The sequence below is a fragment of the Chaetura pelagica genome, unplaced genomic scaffold (genome assembly GCF_000747805.2).
Source record: "Chaetura pelagica isolate M959 unplaced genomic scaffold, ChaPel_1.0 scaffold317, whole genome shotgun sequence".
NCBI lineage: Eukaryota > Metazoa > Chordata > Aves > Apodiformes > Apodidae > Chaetura > Chaetura pelagica.
The window spans coordinates 744,218-751,832 of NW_009953864.1; positions in this window are offsets into that span (position 1 = coordinate 744,218).

Sequence of the window (7,615 nt, forward strand, 5' to 3'; positions counted from 1 at the left end):
AACTAAAATAACTTCAGTTGAATTATGCAGTCCAGAGAAGCAGAAAAAATGGAAAACTGGTAAACAAGCTGAATCTTCGTGTAAACAAAAATAACGTATAGATACAGACTTTAAAAATGTCTTCTAACCTTTAGCTCTGAGCCAGCAAGAATTTTAAAAATATACTCATTAAAACTGACATAATTCTGGAACACAGCTGAAAAGCAAAACCCTTCCACCATTGTTCAAATGCTGCAGTTTCCGAAGGAGAGGTCATAAGACTTCCCAACCCTAAAGAATGCTGATACTTTGCATTCTTTTCATGTAAGAAGAAAGAGGACTGGAGAGATAACAGGAGAAAAAATGTGTTAGCCTCATACCCTTGAGCTGTGATGAAATACCAGCCTACTTACATTTAATTATGTTCAGTTTATAACAAAGCATTCAGTAGAAAACATCAATAAGAATGTTGACATACTCAAGACTCCTTCTAATAAGAATGAAGAAGAATTATAGTTGGAAATCTGGCATTTAGAATTCAATTGAATAGGGTTTTTTTGCTTTTTAGCAATTAATTTTCTCTGTAACTTAGAGTAGTGTTTCTAAGGGAAAATTATTGGGTAGATTTACAGCTGAGCTATGTGTTAAGATCAGTTCAAAGATTAAAAAATTAGTACATTACTCTAGACAAAGACACTGGTTAGACTAAATGGACACTACACTGTATAATTTCTTGTTGTCTGCTACTTAATGTTCTCTGGAAAGAACATAAATAAGTAATGCACAAAGTCCTGAACTTTGCAACTGATACTTTTGCTGCAAAGTTAACAGAAATCTGTTGCCAAAGGTCTGAAATGAAGTCACAAAGGCACTCCCAGAAGAAAGAAGTCTTTTTGTAGAATAGTTCTGGGTATCTCTTGGAAAGATAAAGTGGGATCAGCTAAAACCTGTCAGGTACTCTTAGGGCGGGAAGCCAAGTACCAACCTCACTCATCTGTCTTAGGAGTGGCTGCTTGTGCCTGAGCTCCGAGACCCTGGCAGGTACTGAAAAGTGCTGAACTACAATCAGCTTGTGATGAGCTACAATCAGCTTGAGCTGGTGTGAACAAAAGCTGTTTAGCACCTGTAACAGTCACCCCTACACTATTAAAAGGGTATTTCCTAGAAGCTAGGGTCAACTGTCCATAATGTGGTACAATGCAAAACTCACTCCAAAGCCAGGGATAATTTCTATGAACAACAGAAAGAGCCAAGATACTGAAATCAGTGAAGGCTGGTGTTATTTACCATGGATGTGGTGGTACCTGACCCTAAATAGGAAATACGGATGCTAAGCAACCATCAGTTCTGTTAATGGGTGCTTACTGAAAGGCTTGCAGTTAGCCAGGTTCTTTGTTTCCTCACAACCACACAAAAAAGCACAACAAAAAAACCCAAAGCAAACCACGTTCTGGTGTTAACTGTTTTTAGAAATAAAATGTAGACCACCACCACCAAATGTGCTTGGAAACATTAAGAATTTAAACTAGCTGGACTTTTTTTCATTTTCACTTTTGAACTAACATTAATTCTTGCCTTTCTTGAAGCAGCACAGCTTCCACAGGTCCAAATCAGTTGCAATCTCAAAGAAAGAATGGGATGGGGAACAGGAACAGAGAAGTGGTAAGACACAAAGCCAAGTACAACACCTTATTCTCTTGAGCATCATTTGGGAGCCATACCAGTAGCTCCTGGGAGCAATCACAGTCCCCATTTCCTCTAGCAGTGAAGCTTACACATGGTTCAAAAAACCCAAGAGGATGTGCACCCTCACACTTGTGCGGAGAGAAGCCTTGTAGTCTACAGAGCTGGAAGAACAAGACCCTCCCCAGCTGGGCAGCAGTAATGTGCCCATCATCTACAAAGATAAAATATGCCATTTCTTTATTAAGTCACAGACTAAAAAGACCTAATGGAGAGAGAACTGTGCCTCCAGAGGTCTGGCTTCTGTTTCCATCTCTGCTATTAGCTTGGCTTTGGCAACTTGTTTTTACCTCTCTGTACTTCCATTTACGCATTGTAAGGCACGGGATAATGAAAGTGATGGCCTTTATACAGAATGTTGAGATCTTTGGATGAAAAACTCCAAAGGATGGCTTTTACTTTCCCTGTTGCACTAGACATTGTCTTTCCTCCCTTCCTCCCTTGCTCGCTTCCTCCCTCTCTCCTTCCCTCCCTCATTCCTCTCTTTCCACTTGTTCCATTTTTTCTTCTTCCCCTTTGTTCTCCTCCCTCATGCCTCCCTTCCTTCAAATCTATAAATAGCTTTATTAATCTTCCATATCAGAATCCATATCACTGTGAGTAGTGTCCTAAGGCAGAATTGAATTGCACTGAATTGGAGGAAAAATGGATATCGACATTTTGTAGCACGAAGTCTCTGTAAAGTCACAGAGGTTTATTCACTTTATTTTGCTTTATTTTCATTTTCATATATAGTGGTAGAGACATTTATAAATATTTTAATGAAAGCAGTCAATTTTAGCCTAATGTGAGGCTGTAGTGTGATAGTGGTTGCCATCTGGGTTTTCCTTAAAGGCAGAATTACCCTGTGAAGTCAATATAAATTTCTGCTTCAGCTGTATGACAAATAACAACCTATAATTGTTCTTGAAAGAAAATAAACCTAGTACAAACTATGTCACTCTAGCATGCACCGTGTCTAAACCTTAACAGCTAAGATAATATTGTAAACAGCAGTGGGGAGAAGCAAATGTAAAAATTAGTAATTGTATGTAACATAACAATTACCAGAACACCAGAATGCTTTTGAGAAAAAGGCATACAGAGCAACCTCTTCCCTTGCTAGAAATCTCCTGAATTTAATTCACATCTCAGCAGTAATCCATCATTCTAAGAAATTGCTTTTTGTGCTGATTTAATGTTTAGTATCAGCCCAGAAATCTGAACTTCATGGCAATATAACCTAAGAGTGGCAATGTGAGGTTACAACATTTCTTTATTAAAACATCCTTCCATCTTTCTGATGGGATAGACCTGTTTGAATACTTTTTAGCAGAAACATCTTCAAGGAAATTTTATAAAACACTAAAATAAAAGAGCATTTGAGTTTTAAAATTACGTTATGATTCAATTCAGTAACTTTTAACAGAACAGATTTAATGTTTGCGTGATGGGATCTTATTCTAACTCTAAAGAAAACAAATAATTTTCCTTCAAAAACTGAATTAGTAAAGCCAGCCAGCAAGCAAGCAAGTAAATGTGCATTCCTTGTTAGAGTAACTACATGGAATCACTGAGATCATCAAGATATAGATAAACCAGCCAACACTGGCAACTCAAGTGACTTAAATCATAAGGTCAACACAACAGCAGTCAGTAAGGGGAGGGTGGAAAACGGATACTAAAAACCATTACTTTCTTGCCCCAAATCTATTTACTTTTTTTCTTACACAAACTGTATCCCCTAATCTGCAAATTGGAACAAAATCATCATTTGGGACAGTGGCCCACACAATCTCTAAAGATTTCCTAACAAACCATACTCTTAAAAACTGCACCCTCTTCTTAATCTGGTATAATAGTGGACAGAAAACAAACAAACATTATTTGGCTTTTGATAAAGTCTCTGTAAGTTCAATGGCACTTTCCCATCTTGTGACTGTATCAGATTGTAGACCCATTGTTTTAAGTAGTGAATGGTGACATACACAATTAAAAATCTGCAAACTCAAAAAGTCAAACTGAAGGCTTGAATTAAAAAAAAAACCTAACCCTTCAGTTTGTCTGTCATTTATCAAAAGCTCATCACCTTACCGTAAAAATGTCACAAAGGATTAGAACTAACAGAAGAACTGATATCTTTATTAACTGGCTGGAAGTAGAAAAAATATAACAATATAAAATTCATTTCTCAGTGAATTTTAATCTTTAAAAGTAGCAAAATCTTTTAAAATGCTATCGAAACAATCCAGTCCAACTTTCAAAACAAGTGTTTTCAGGAGAAACCATTTTGCATGCATTGTCAAAACCAGCTAGTAGTTTTCATTGACTTTACGCTTATCTATACATTTGGCAAAAAACCTACTTACTGAGAGTTTTTGCCCACCCTATAGCTAAATACTGAGCAGTTTATGCTGCTCCCCGGGATTTACAGCCTGCATGTTCAAGCGTGTGCTGGAATTGACGACAGAGGTCAAGAGAGTTGTGGCCCAACATTTAGCTGCCTTTAAGTGTTTGAGTGACCCTACATGAAGTAATTATAATCACGCCCTGATTTGAACCCAGAAACATTTTTTCTGCGTGTTTTGGAATTTTCAGAAAGAACACAAGGCTTTGCTGCAGGCCCGAGTGAAAGCACCAAAATTGCAGCCATCTGTTAAGTACTGGGAAGTATTTTCAAGAGAGACAGAAATGGTGTCCTAATCACAGCTCAGCAGACTGCCTATTTTTAAAATACTGAACATGCTTCAGGCTATAAAGCATAAAAATAAGAACCTAGTATTACTGTCAGAAGTGTAGTGAAAGGCCAACTACAACAGGAAATTGTTTTTATATGTACCCTTTTTTTTTTTTTTACTTTTTTTTCTTCATATGTTTTTTTAACATAGCCTTTAGGAACTGTAAAGTGCTCATTTCCTATTTTTGGTTGGTTGTTTTGGGGTTGTTTTTTTTTAATGTGGAAGTTGGGGTTTTGCCTGCGCCGTCACTGCAAAAGACACAGCTTCTTTTTGCTTGCTATTTTAGTTAAAATCAGTAGTAGCTGGACAGCGCTTTTTTTAGTTTTCACAGGTATTTGAGATGCCTATTATGAGCTCTTGCCTATTAATTGAAGATGAGTGTGGTGGAATCCTTCAGAAAAATACTCTTAAGTCTAAAACATCCACTGGTCTTCAAAACACAAGAAAACATGAAATAAACATATTCCGAACAGTCTGATTTAGTTACTCTTCCCTCGTGGTGCTGCTGCATTTCAAAAATAAACATATTCTGAACAGTCTAATTTACTCTTCCCTCGTGGTGCTGCTGCATTTCAATGCCCTGTCTTTGTGACGCCGTCATTCACCAGTGTTCCAGTAGAGACTTGTCTTTACCACAGTCTCTGGGAAAAGGGTGTCAGCACCAGGCGTGGCTGACTTGGCAAAGGAAGTCACTTCATGGCCAACGTTACGGAAAAACTGCCTGTTTTCCTCTGAGGTTTCCCACAGTTGCTCCCATTCACACATGCTGGCACAAACAACGGAACTGCTGGAAACGACAAAGCCACCAAAACCTCCTAGCATTTTATTTTCATGTTTGTCACCTATCTCTGTATTTCTTGTATGTTGGCATAACTGAGAAGGACAAGGGTCCTAATCCTGTGGCACCACCACTAGCTGAAGAAATTTATGTTGCCTTCAACCTGCCAAAGAAACAATTACTCTACTTCACAAGTGAAATCTCACAGCCTCTCCTCTTTTAGGCGTTTTTTTTTTTTTCTTTCTTTTTCTCGGGGGTGTGTGGCATCCTTTTTGCTTTTCTCACAACATTTTAAAAATAATAAGGGAATAAATAACCGAAAACAAAATTCTATCCTATGGTATCATGCTGACTCACCTGCATAATTGTTCTACAAGCACAGAAACTTAGCATTTGCACAGGCACCTGCTGCTTGAGGAAACAAGTAATTAATTACACGTACTGACAAGCACAGCCAGGTCTGGCAACCTTCAGGCTCTGGAAAGTAGCAAAGATCCTTCCCTTTCCCTCCTGCAGGCCTGACCCTCTGCATCCTCACTCCTGCCTGACCAGATTTTGGTCTGTCCTCCTTCCCTCTGGGGCTTCTCATCCTCATCTCACCCAAGCAGTCCTGGCTTCCACTTCATTGCTTGAGGAAAGACACTTCTTTTCTACCACCACGCACTCGCTCTGCTTCTGCAATTCTCATGTCACCTTTCCACCACTCCCTACTCAACTTTTTGCCCTCATCTCCTTGTCCACTCAGGCCAAGTCCTCCTACATCTTGTTTTTTCCTGTTTCCATCTCTTCCCCTATTTCAGTCTTTGCTCCTTCTGCACCAGAATGGCTTGTTCTAGGATCCCAGCTTCCAAACCTGGTGCCCAGCTGCATTTGCAGTCAGTATCACGTTTCAGCCCCATGTTTCTGAAATGCACCCAGGACAGATGTCACATTTTCACAGTGAAGCCACAGTAAGCTTTCATGAAAGTATTTGTGATAATGGTGACATGTAAAGTCTTGTAATGTTGTGAAATATTGCCAACTTTCACAAGAACAGCCAAAGTACATTTTTGTTGCAATTCTGCTTCCCAGTGCATCTCCACGTATCAAATCCTTGCACTGAAATATGAAATTATTACTGATTCTTGGAGAAAACACATTAACTTGGGGTGTTTATAATGTCATAAAGTATGCCTTCTTTAATTTTAACTCTGTAACAGCTTTAACAGATCTGCAACAGCAAAGCCTCATACTGACCCTACTAACCAGCACAGGGAAGTCCTAACCAAACATTCCTGGGAAAACTAAGAATAGCTGAAAATACAGTATTTTAATTCAAATCCAGAGGAGAGCAGACAAAGAAGCATTAAAATCTTCCTTTAGGAGATGATTCTGCTCTAGAAGAAACCATAATCTGAATAGATTTTGACAGAGACTGGAAAGGGAATTGGAGTAATTTGTGTTAGGCTACACAGAAGGTGACAGAGCTGAAAATATAATCTGAGACTCTGAAGCGCTGAAGAAATTGAAATTACCCAGCAGCAAAAATCAAGAACTTAGTTATAGCCTTTTAATAACATTTGTTCATGCGGCGTGCTAAGAATAATGCAGTGTGATTATATTTTGGCTTGTTGCCAATCCCCCCTTTTATTTACCTAATACTTATATTTTGACGCTGGTAATGTAACTGTAACAAAGAGTGGTGGTAAATAACTAAAATATGACCACACTGACTTATCCTACAACATACCGGAGATGTGGTATCATCACTACAGCACTTTGAGGGGGTTCAGCTTCCAACCTCCCTGCGCTCGTGGTTCGGGGGACTCACCTTCCTCACACCACATGATGAAGGAGAAGCAGAACAGCTGGCAGGGATTACACCTCGCTGATGATGTAGTTGATGTTGGGCTCCAGGCCTTCCCGCAACGCTTGGGAAAACGTCACCGAAGCGTTGGAGAGATTTCCTGGACTGGTGTGGACCAGCACGGCCATTCCCAAGGGAGAGGGAAGGAGATGGGAAGCGCAGGCAGCGCCAGCGCCGCTTCCCACGGACGTGGTTTGGCAGCACCGAGCACAAGTGAAAGACGTGAACTGACAATTAGTCACCAATGAAAAGCATTAATTGAAGTGTACAAGCACGTAGCTGGGAACCACGTTGACTCCCTGGGCCGTCTGCCTGAAGCAATTATATACCGAGGCGTGTATCGCCCTCTCAAATTCATGCATGTGCAGCCGGGGTTGCAGGAAGCAGCGACACGAAGGCAGAGGAGCGATCCTGCTGCTGGGGGGAGCAGCGGGAGGCAGGCGGGCCCAGCAGCGCGCCGGGCCGGCAGCGCTGCCCTCGCTCTGCAAATCAAACAAATCAAACAGCTGGAGAAACAAACAGAGAAGCAGAAACGGAATTAGAAACACAAGC